Source organism: Equus asinus, chromosome 4, assembly GCF_041296235.1.
Source record: "Equus asinus isolate D_3611 breed Donkey chromosome 4, EquAss-T2T_v2, whole genome shotgun sequence".
Lineage (NCBI taxonomy): Eukaryota > Metazoa > Chordata > Mammalia > Perissodactyla > Equidae > Equus > Equus asinus.
The window spans coordinates 44,521,342-44,533,194 of NC_091793.1; the positions used below are offsets into that span (position 1 = coordinate 44,521,342).

Sequence of the window (11,853 nt, forward strand, 5' to 3'; positions counted from 1 at the left end):
CTGCTGTGATTCTGTATCCTCAACCCTGAGAACTGCGCTACGCACATTGTAGGTGCTCAATAAAGATTTGCTGATTGAATAAAGATCAATCAGCAATGAAAGTAGAGTATGTCTAAATGAAAAAGAATGGAGAAGAGGTGAGCCAAGCACTTGTGTTACATGCAACAACATATCCATGCTTTCTGAGAGGAGACCTACTTTCTCTTGCCATAAAATTGAACTTACAGGAAAAATTGACTAAAAAGATTTCAAGGCTTGATTCAGGATGGGAGGGACTAGTTGCTTATGTCTCCAGTTAGGTTTTCATCAGGGAAATTAGAGGGGAATTGAAGTAACATTTGGTAGAGACCTACCAGGGGCCAGGGCTGTGTTGGGGTCATGAAAATAATAAATGGCACTTACTGTGGGCTTACATGGACATACCATGGTTGTATACATGAGACATCCCTTATGTCAATTAATCCTCACCATGACCCTACAAAGTTGGCACTGTCATGGACCTCATTGTATAGGAGAGGAACCGAGGTCCTAAGATGAGAACTTGCCTGAGGAACCACATCTGGTAATGACTGAGCTGTGGTTTCAATCCTCTTCTCTTTGATTTCGAAGCTCGTCATCATACAAGCTTACGTATAACCTGTATAGCGCCCATTAATTGCATGTTCACAGCGTGAGGCCCACTACTAAGGCTCTAGGTAGAGGTATGTTCATCAACCAGGATCAGAACCCACCTTGGGTCACATGGCCTGTTGAATGGCTTTGGCCACCCTCTACCTTTAGTTTCTGGTTTGTTCTCCTGAGGGCAGATGTCAAGACAGCTGTGTGATTGACTCACCCGTTGCCAGCAAACCAAAGGCCTGGGAAGGTTTTTGCTGATTCATGGGGGGCGATGTTTGTTGCTCGGCACTGGAATCACATGTGCCATTTGTGAGGCTCCTCAAAGGTTTATTGCGAGCTACTCATGGTCTGATGTTCGCAATAGAGTGTAGGGGTTGTTTTGTGGATCCTGGAGTCAGACAGGACTAGGTTCGAATCCTGGCTCTATCACTTATGAGATGTGAGGCGATGCCTTTTGACGACTTTGTATCTGTGTGTGCGAAAATCAGAAGTTGCCTGCCTCATAGCTTTTCATTGATTGTGATCATGCACTCCACATGGAGCCTGTAACTAGCCATCGGTAAGCATTAGCTATTGGTGATATTTTTATTAACATCATTGTATCGAATTTGAGGACTGTCCTGGGCCAGATTGTAGGAGAGGATGTGGGACAGGATGATGGGGTGGTGTTTGTGATCTGACTGCATAGGGAGGCTTTAGATTAATAAGACTAAAGATCTCGAGTGCTCACAATTTCTACATCTATAAAATAGCAACGGTAATACTCCTTTGTTGGTGTAAAAGTTAAATGAAAACACCTATAAGGTTAATGATGATAATGGCTGGTATTTATTGTCCACAATATGTTCTAGGCATTGTTCTAAGAATTTAACCCACTGAGTCTACACAGCAAACACTCTGAAGTAGGTGTTGTTATGATCTCCATTTTAAAGATGAGGGATGGGAGGCAAGTGCGTGTCTGGGATATCACAAGGATTAATTAAATATTTATTAGTTGCTGAGATCTTTCAGAGGAAGAAACTTTTCATTATCTCCAGGGCCCAGCCTGGTACCTCGTACACAATAGGTGCTCAGTAAATTTTTATTGTTGAATAAATGAGATAGATCAGAGGTGGGCAAACTTTTTCTGTGAGTAAATATGCTGGGCTTTGTCTTCCACACGGTTTTCGACACTTGCGTTGTAGTGCAAAAGCAGCCATAGATGGTGTGGAAATACACGAGCGTGGGTGTGTTCTGATAAAACAGTTTCTAAAAACACGTGGCAGGAGAGACTTGGCTGGGGGCCGTAGTTTGCCCAGCCCTGACATAGATGCTGATGCTGATAAACAGTGCCGTTTGTTAAATGCATACTCTGCGCTAGGTACCGTTCTAAGTACTTTCATGACCCTGATGAGGAAAGTAGGCTTGTTGGGTTTAACAACTTGTCCAGGTCTGCAAGACTACAGAACCCGGACTAAGGAGACGGTGTTAACCACTTTAACATTACCCAGATGAAAGTCAAGTTAGTTCTAGACTCTTCCTACCCAAAGTCTGTAGATAGACCAGCAGCATTAGCATCACCTGGGAGCGGATTAGAAATGCAGATTTTTGCCCTCCCTAGACCTTCTGAATCAGAATCTACATTTTCATAAGACTTCCAAGTGATTCTCATGTACGTTAAAATTTGAGAAAGAAAGCAAAACAGAACCAAAAAACCACACACTGTTCAATATCCTGAAATATTTAGTTTTCATGAATAATCTGGTTAATAGTAATAACATGGCTGAGCTTTTCATTCATCTTGTGGGTGTAAACCTCCTGTTAGTATATTGCTGGAAGAACAAGAGAGTCAAGAACACCTATGAAAAAACATAAGTTTAGATGCCAAGTAGAAGCTTTATTATGAAACAACCACTGGAGGCTCCTAGGAAAATGGAGCCAATGATTGAATGGTCTTTACCGTAAAAGCATTAGAAATCTGTGATGTGAGCTGATCGGTTTCACTGGCTCGGGTTAGAACTTGGTTGTTTACACAGAGATTAAAACCCAGGTGAAATTTCTCAGAAGCTCCGAATCGGAGCCAAGCGTATTGATGTTCCATTTGGCTACTTTCTTGTGACAAGAACAGATGGAGTAGCCCCTGCAGCAGCCTCTCCTTGCTGTGGCTTAATCTGATTGACAATCGGATCAGCACAAAGGGCAGTGAGGAATCACTCCGCCAACAAGCTCCTTGCCCTCCCGTCTCTGGAAGAATGTTGACTGACAGGGACTCAATTAAAAGGGGATTGATTTATTGAGCTGGAATGCTCTGGCCTCCTTAATCTCAGCATCTCTCTCCTTCGTGCAATCACCGTTCCCAAACAAGAGTCAGTCTCCACAAATGAAACCCTCCCGATGACCAGGGAGCCAAAGGCGCTGTTAGTTGACCGAAGGTAGCTGAGCTCCAGAAGCCCATAAAGAAAAACCACATAAAAGAAGTCCTTCCCGCACCAGGGCCTGGATAAGGATCTGGAATGCAGCAGGGGAGGAAGACCTAAACAAAAAATAAGCAGTGGCAATGAAAACTGCTACCCTTGGCTCCAGGGGGGAAATGGGCTAAGGACAGTAAATGGGCGAAGGAGCCCTACTTTTGCGTTTTATATACTGTAACTGTAAATTTCTGTTAGAAATTACAGGGTCATCAAGCATCTGGAATGTTGATGGGGATGCCAGTAGAATTCCAGGGAAGAAAAAAGTCTATGGGTTTGAATTTGATGCTCCCTTTGAACTGTTTCATTGAGCTGATGCAGTCCAATTTCAGCTACGTGTATGCAAATAATTATTTCTAATTGGTGGGATTTGAGGGGCACCCCATAAATAGCATCTCTTTTGTTCAGTAGAGTTGTGAACTGATTGAGAAGTGAAATGAAAGACTTGGCAGCTGGAGACGCAAATACGGTACCATCTTTGTTACTGATAGAGTGGAGAATGTGGCTTATATCTGTGGACTAGTGGATTTCTTGATCCTGAGCTCCCAGCCTAAAAAGACTTACCTCCCCCAGGTACAGTGTCTCTGGAAGGTTCTCGTGAAGCTTACTGGGTAGAGGGGCAGAGCTGAACATGCTCCCTGCAGACAGGCTCACTCCAAAGAGAAAGACTAAGACAGAGTCTGGGCCACACCTTCCTCATTTCTTTTTCCAAACTTCCCGGAATAAAAATATCACTCTTTCTGCCCTGGGGGTCAGTGAGTGAGGGGACAGAGAGAAACCAGGAGTGAACTGGGACCTCTCCCACATGGAAGGAATGGTCATGAGTGAGGAGAAGCGCCCTCTACCCCCATGCTAACAGTTCTGAAATGATAATAATGATAATAGACAATAATAAAATAACGACAAAAGTTACCATTTACCAAGTATTCACCCCGCTCAGGCTCTGGGAAGAATACTCTGTCGCATCTAATCATCAGAACAACCCACTGAGATCATTTTATTATTGTCTCTCTGCCACAGGTGAGAAGACAGACTGAGAGAGGTTGTGTGACTTGTCCAAGGACACACAGCTAGGAAACAGGAGAACTATAGCGCAAGCCCAGCTTCACTTGGATCCAGAGCCTGAAACATGAAGCAGGCTCCCCTCTATTGTTGAATGAATAAATGAACGAGGTGAAACTGGAGGACAACAGGTTGAGGAGTTTGGCCGGCTTGGGACAATCTGTGTGCAGTGTTGTAAATTCGGTTGCCCTTCTCCTGCCTCAGGGGCTGGTCCTGGGCACTTTTCACCTGGACCTTCTGCCCCTGCCAGGCCAGGCGAAGAAGTGCCCCAGACGTGGGCTCTGGAGCTGGTCCTGCTGTCCCAGGGGCCCCCTGTCAGGGTGTGCTGGGGAAAGAGTCACAGGCATCGCCTTGTCCACTTGGCTACCACCATCCCCTTTGCTTGGGTTTTGATTTCATTCTAGATCACCAGTGGATCTGCTCTGGTTGGCTTTCCAGATGGCCAGGTGGCCTGAACACCACCTGCCGGAGGAGCTCTTGGACAAAGCCCCTTCCCCAAAGAGAACGGCATAAACCCATCTCTGTCTGAGCTGGCAAACTGACTCACGGATTAGGGAAAAGCGTGGCAGACTGAGGCTGCCACTCAACTTCCCCTCTCCTGGCGGGAATTTCCCGGTCTCCGTGCATCTGGTCACCACATTTCCAGACATCCCTCTCACCGCTGGGCATTAAACAAAAAACAGAGCCCCTGAGACCTCATTTTCCCCGGCTTGTTCTTCACACCTCACGAGTGATTTTTAATCCTTGGGGCAGCCACAGTTATCTTTATTCCTGCTTCCTCCCTCCCGGAGGGGACCCCTTCCCTTCTCTGGGTATCTGTATCCTCCTCATTGACTTTGCCACCTCCGGCTCTTTCCTCATTCGCTGTCACGCCTGCCCTTGCGTGGACTTCTGTTATCTTAATCTCTTTCTTTGGAAACTCCTGTCACTTCTAATTCTCTCATTTTTCTCCATCTACCTCAGCCTTTTTTCCCAGGCCCCTTCGCCTTCTCAGCTTTCTTTTCAAAGACCTTGTATTTCTTTTTCTCCTTATATGGTCCAATGTGACCTGACAGGGTGGCTGAAGCAGCAGATTGGGGATAGAAATATGCACTAGTTCTCCACAGATTTTTTTTTTTTGAATGGAGCATTTGCAATCAATTTATGTAGTTTAGCTGAAAGGTTAAGAATTTTCCACTTAAAAATCAACCTCCCCAAATTAAAATTTTTTGGTGCTTTTTTTTCATTGTAGTCAGGTCTACACATGCCCTCATGCAAGAGACTGTTCTGGAAAGGGCTTCCTGAGGAATGTCTGTGGAGTGTGCACCACTTTTACTCAAGCCTTTTGAACACTGATTTCTCGGAGGCTGGAGAATATGTTGTTCTTTTGTCTTCCTTAGGATTCTCTCTCAGAGAAGTGATTTCAAAATGAGGTGCTTCTGTTAGTGACACATGTGGGGATGGGAAGAAATGGTGTCAGGGTCCATTTGTACTTGAGTCCCTTCAGGACAGGTCTCTATGGAAATAAATGTTCACAAAACAAAACAGGGCAAAGCAACTCTCAATTGCTGGCTGAGACCCTGACTCCAAACCCTGTTGCAAACCTCAGCAGATCCAGGCTCTACCCCACGGAGGTTTCCTTTTCTTAGGCTAAGTGGTCCCTGAGGAGTTGGGAGTGGGTGCCGTCCACATCCCCACTCAGATCCCTGTTTCCAGCTGGTGCACCCACGGTCCAGCAGCTCTGGGTGTTGCCTCATGTCTGCCCCCGTCTCTAGAGATTTTCCTTCGCCCACAGGAGTCCATTCACGTGGGAGGAGGCGGGCTCCCCCAACTCCCCAGCAGCCTGTATTCAGTGACCAATCAGCAGGGGATACACAAGGTCAATCCATGTTTCAAAGTGGAATCCACTCTGTGGGACAATTCATGCTCCAGAATGCCCTGTGGGGTCGGGCTTCAGCCAGACCCCAGCTCAGACCACATCTTGGCTTAGTTCCTCCCCTCCCTATCCTGCTTTCTTCACTTCCTCAATAGGTCCTGTGTACCCCAATCCTTGTCTCAGGCTCTGCTTTCAGAGAACCAGATATAAAACAGACTACCATGCCAAACTGGCAAAAGGATCTACCCCATCCATGCCCAGACCTGAATCTGGGAACTTACTGTCCCAGGGTGAAGGATGATCACACACATTGAGAGAAGCTGGAGAGGCCCTAGTGTAGATGTTTACCCCATTGCGGGAGTGGAACTGGTCCAGACTGGTCTAGTCTTTTTGGAGCTGTAAGGGTGGAGGGAGTCACAGGCCTGTATCATCAGCCACTGGGGATCAAGAGAGAAAGTGTACCAAAGTGGCATGGAGAATATCAAAGAGAAAGAAAGATGACCTTCCCCAAAGAGGGTTGGTTCCAGAAAGGTTCTAGGAAGAACCAACTGAGAGATGGAGGGGAGTGTGTTTTAGGTCCCTGCAACTGTGGGTGCAGAAGAGACCCTACTGTTTGTTCCTGACCTTTTCAGCTCTGTTTCATCTACCAGAGTGTTCCTCCCTTTGGGGGTGCAGTTGGGGCGGGTGAGAAGGAACTGAGCAGTAGCTGTGTTGGAGATGGGTAGAGAAAAGGTGAAGAGAAGCAATCTTTTCCCCTTGGCCTGCCTTCACTTAGCTCTCTCTCTACTTTGTCTTATTTCTTGGACTTCAAATCCTTCCTACCCTTCCTTGCTGTGAAGTCTTAGCTCAGCTTTTTGCTCCTGTCAGCTTCTCTCCCATTTTCCCGTCTGGCCAAATTCTTGGCATTCATTCAACAAATATTTACTAAGCGCCTACCAGGTGTCAGGCACTTTTCTAGATGTTGGGGAGTCACTAGAAACAGCTGCCTCAGTTGTTGCCAATGGGAAAGACACCCCATAAACATGCAAACAGCTAAGTAGGATAAATTCAGCAAGAGGGAAGTGTTGTGAGGGAAATGAAAGAAGAGCATCCTGTACTCATCACACTGCTGTCTGCTTGCATTTGCTGTGAGTCTCTTTTGCCCGGTGAAGCTGCAGGTGATTTGTGGGCAAAGATCTCAGCCGACACTGCTTCCTCCAAGAAGCCCCATCCAGTGTCTCACTCATCACAAAGATGTCAACTCCAACTTGTTGGTTTCTCCACAGCAATTACTCCCAGGCTGTCCAAGTCTGGACCAGCCTTAGGTTTCGATCCTTTTGCCTTGGGTTTCTCCCGCTGCACGATTTGTGTGCAGGGGAGTGGATGTGGCCTCTGATGGCCTGCAGCGGAGCCTTATGCTTCTTGCTGGTGTGCGATAGACAGTGAGTCTCAATGTTCGTAGGCCCATTTCCCTTCTGTGTAAGACAGGGGAGGCGAGGATGCCCATTTCACAGGGTTAGGAGGGATGGAATGAGACCATCTGCATCAATTTCTCCCTCAAGGGAGGATGTTGGGTGATGGGTCAAGTCCTCATTTAGCACCACACTTGTGACCAGCCAGCCTCAGGAGGATCTGAAAAGAATGCGGGGCCCAAGGCTCTCGCGGTTTGGTTGCCTCCAAGGCAGCCTTGGCCATCGGTTTTGGGGTTAATTGAGGTCCTGAGCGCGGGCCTCCAGGAGGAGGCAGAGGGAAATGGCAGGAGGAAGGCTCTCTCCCAGCCTTCCCGCTGCCCCCAGACCCAGAGTCCATCTTTTCCCTCCTCACACTGATACCCTCCTGATGTTCCTATTTCTCTCCTTGCTTCAGCTTAAAATCCCAGATTCACCTGGATTTTCCCTTTTCTCTCACCCTGTTCCTCCTCCCGGATCCCAAGTCTCTCGTGTTCTGTGTTTCATTTTTTCCACCTCCCATCATTTCATTCTCTTTGCCCTTGCCTTGCTCCCCAGTCTCAGATCCTCCTTTTGCATTTCTCCGTGGCTGGTGTCACTTCCTCCTGGGTATCTCTGACCCCTGTGTCTCCTCATTACAGTCCATCTGGCACACTTGGCAATCCTGCTTCCTAAAAGAGAAATAGTCCATACCCCGCACGCTGGCATTTGAAGCTGCCTGCCACGTGACCCACTCTACCTTCCCACCTTCCATCCTCGTCACCGTGGCCAAACTCGCCTACTCCCTGCTCCCTGGACGTGTCCCGTATTGCCCTGCCCCTGAGCTTTCCCTCCTGCTGTTCCTGGTGTTAAGGAGGCCACAGTTGCCCTTCCTTCTAGGCGTGGTTCAGATATAGCCCCTGATGCCATGACTGGTCAGGAACTCGCTCTCACCTCTGCGTATTCATGCTCCTCATCTCATACCTTTCCTGTGACGTTTCTGTCTTTCAGCTGCTCTAGGAATTGGGCCCTTTGGTGACGCCACTGAGGAAGTTTTATTTTCTCAGATTCCGATGTGAGCATTCCTCTTGGGTGAAACCCATGTTTGTCGAGAACATGCCTCGATACGTTCTTTTCAGGGGCAGACGCTGAGCCCAGGAGGGCTGAGGTGGGTGGGACACGACATAACACAAACAGACGGCTGTGGTTGTACCAGGGGGAATGTGGAGAGGCAACCAGAACCCGGTGGAAAACTGTGTGCCCCACAATGTTTCCTCTTCCTGGGATTCTCCGAAGCTTCAGTAAAGGTGAAATTCTAGAGGCGAGAGGCATTCCTGTGGCAGCTCATGGACCCATGGAGCCCTAGGAGTGAGTGAGCCAAAGAAGCAGGAAGAACTCACTGTCGGCAGCCTGCGAGGACTGAGGACAGGGTCTGGTCCCCATGAGAGACAAGGAGTGTGGCTTCTGGCTAGTTTAAGGCGATTTTTGTGAGGTAACTTGGAGGGGCTTAGATGGCATCTGGGATGAGTTTCTCATCCTGTCTGAGAGATACTTGGGGGACGAGCCCTAAAATCCTTCTTTTTGTTGTCTCTAGTTCAATGCTGGTACAACAATTGTTCATTTAAATTGAAATACTCAGATGTGGGTGGTGATTTCTTTGCAAGGGAGTGGGTGCTACTGGTCATTTGGTTTCTCTGAGTTGGGATGGCAGTGCATTTTTACACTTGATCCTCAAGTGGACCATGAGAGTTAGACTTTGAGAAGCTTGTAGACAGATAAAGAAACTGGAGCTCAGAGAGGGTGAGTGATATCCTGCAGATCACACAGCTAGAAAGTGGCAGAACTAGGCCTTGAACCCAGAGCTTCTGGCTCAAGTCCAGGGCTCAGTCCGTCTCTGCACCAGGCACCTCTGCGCACTCTCGTAACTCAAGTTGGACTGAACTGGGAGAATCTGCGAAGCTGGGTTGCAGAGCTTTCTATATAATTCTTGAAGGAGGATTATATATTTTGAGAGTCTGAGCTGATGCCAGGACCCTCTCCTCTTTCTCAAATTACCTTTATGAAATGTTTTGCTTATGTACAGATAGCTAAGAGTTGTAAGAGTGGCTTCCAAAGCAATTCCAGGATCCCAACCTTGGAACCATCCAAAACCATCCATCACCTGCACTGCCAAACCAGCGTATGCCAGTTCCTCCGAAATTGGAAGGATCCTTACACGGGTGTCCACCCTACTCAGAAGACAGCCCTCGTGGTTGGTGGGGTGTCATCTAAAATCTGTTGCCTTCACTTCTGTCAGACATTGATCCCTATATCACATCCATATGGGATGTGTGAGATTTCCTCCTCGTGACAAACGAGGAAATGAGGCTCAGATTAAATTACTCGCCCAAGTTCGTGCAGTTCGTAATGGAGAGATGTGAAGTACAAACCCACAGTATTTCTTAATCCATATATTGTGTTCTCAGCCACTAAGCTGTCGTGCCTCCAAGTAGACATTCGCTGATGGAATGGGGTTGAATAGCAATACAGGAGTGAGTGTGGCCAAGAGCCAAAAGGCTCATAATGGAGAGAAATGCTGTAGGACTTGAGAGAAGAGTGGACTGTCTCTGAGCAACATGGGTGCTACTACAGGGCTGTCAGGTGGCCTTGCCACTGGATCAAGCAAGCAGCTGCTGGTGGGGCCTTTCTGGGCAGCCTGAGAAGGAAGAATGCTCGTAGGGAAACTGACTGAGGATGAACCGTGCCAGAAATGGCCACTCTGTCACCGGCCCCCTCTTAGGTCATATTTCAAAGACTGGCTCAGGGCCACTGGCTGGGGCGCACGAGTATGAGGTCATGGCTGAGCAATCTGACTCTAAAAAATATAAGGACCAACAAGGGAGTTTTATCGCATTTCTGCCTCCCAGGCATGAAGTCAGCTGGACCGCGCGTGACGGGAGCGTTCCTCTTGTAATTAGCCTAGGTGGTTTTTTTTTCATGTTCTGTCTAAATTCAGTGTGCTGCGAGCGCGCCCGCTCCCTCGGAGCCACCCCACAGCAGTAGCGGAGGAGAGTCATGGCCATAAAATCTGGAAGGCTCATGGCGGGGATGGAGGGTGGTGGAGAAATAGAAATATTGTTATCACCTTCCAGCGTAATTTCACCAGCTGCATTGTGCCTTCGGTAACACCAAGCCAGAAGCGATGGTTTTAGTGGGGAAATATCAGTTCTCTATTGGGACAGAGGCCCTGGCAGCCCCTTGTTCTTTTGAGGGCAGATGGGGCACATTAAATTCCCGTGCTGCCGCTCACCAGCTGGAACCTGTGTGGATTTGCTCGGAGACATTTGGATGTGATCAGTGTCATGTTTTCTTTATTTCTCGAAAGCAAATAAATCTGGTTTGGTTTCCACCTGCCAGGGCTGGCAGGAAACCCATTCTTATTGTGTCTTTTTTTGGGGGTAGGGAGTGGTGAGGGGTTCTTTCCCACTTCCTTGGGAACAAAAGGAAGTCCTGGGTATTCGGTAAGATTTAGGGGCAAATTTCTAATGTTGGGTCCACTATGGAGAAGTCCTTGCTTATGGTCTGCAAACACCAATTTGAAGGGGGACTCCTATCTCCCTCCATCCCAAACCTGGTCAGGGGATCTCGGCAGAGGCTCCCGGGGCACGCGGCCTCACGTTTTCCCTAGTTGCACCCGTCAGTCATCCCGCCACCCCCACTGCAGGTCTCCACCCTCATGGACTTTCAAACCACTGTCCCCATCTCGGGGAAGACACATAGCACCCAAGGATGAGCCACTTCTCCTCTCTTCCTTCCCTTAGAGTAGTTCTCCTCTCAGGCAGTGTAGTCATCTCACCTCCTTAAGCCTTTCTTTAAAACAAAACGAACAGCCAAACCAGGAAAGCAGAAAACCAAACCAAATCAATCAAACAAACTAATTACGTTAGATTTTTCTCCTTGGCTATTTGTTTGGAAAAGAAGAAAAACGACCTTTTAATCTTTGAGACTCCTCTAGCAAGAACACGATGGAGCCACTTCTCCCTGAGTTGTCATCTCTCCAGCTCTGCCATCTTGGGCAAGTTACCTAAACTCTGAGTCTCAGTTTCCCCTTTCAAGGTGAGGTATACGGCCTCTTAGAGCAGGGGTATTGTGAGGATTAAGTGACAGGACGTATGTCCGGCACTTAGTGTGGAACCTGGCCTGGAGTCGGCTACCAGAGCGTGGCTGTCGGTGGAAGACTGTGAGCTCTGTGGTGATGCCTGTGGTGTCCCCATCCTTGAAGACGCAGACCATGGTTTGCTTATCTCCATATCCTCATCAACTGGGCCGGTACCTGGCACCCAGGAGGCATCCCCAAATGGTTAACTGAATGGCTGTAAAAGGCAAGGATTTAGGAGGGGCTGAGAGAACCACTCTTCCTATACCAACACCGACCAAATGGCCTTTGTGTTGCATGTCCATGGTACACATGTGTGTGCATCTTGGG

The 11,853-nt window shown here is 47.9% G+C and overlaps 1 long non-coding RNA gene across 2 annotated transcripts in view; it reads left to right on the forward strand.

Annotated features, from left to right (window-relative positions):
- The window catches only part of LOC123276747 (uncharacterized), a 66,506-nt gene extending 55,704 nt beyond the window's left edge, over positions 1-10,802 (forward strand). The window contains exons 3-4 of one of the 2 annotated variants that reach the window (XR_011502679.1): positions 3,474-3,638; positions 4,086-10,802. This is a non-coding gene — a long non-coding RNA (uncharacterized lncRNA). The remainder of the gene's footprint in view (positions 1-3,473; positions 3,639-4,085) is intronic. The other variant, XR_006513256.2, reaches the window with a different exon arrangement.
- Positions 10,803-11,853: the final 1,051 nt, after the last annotated feature.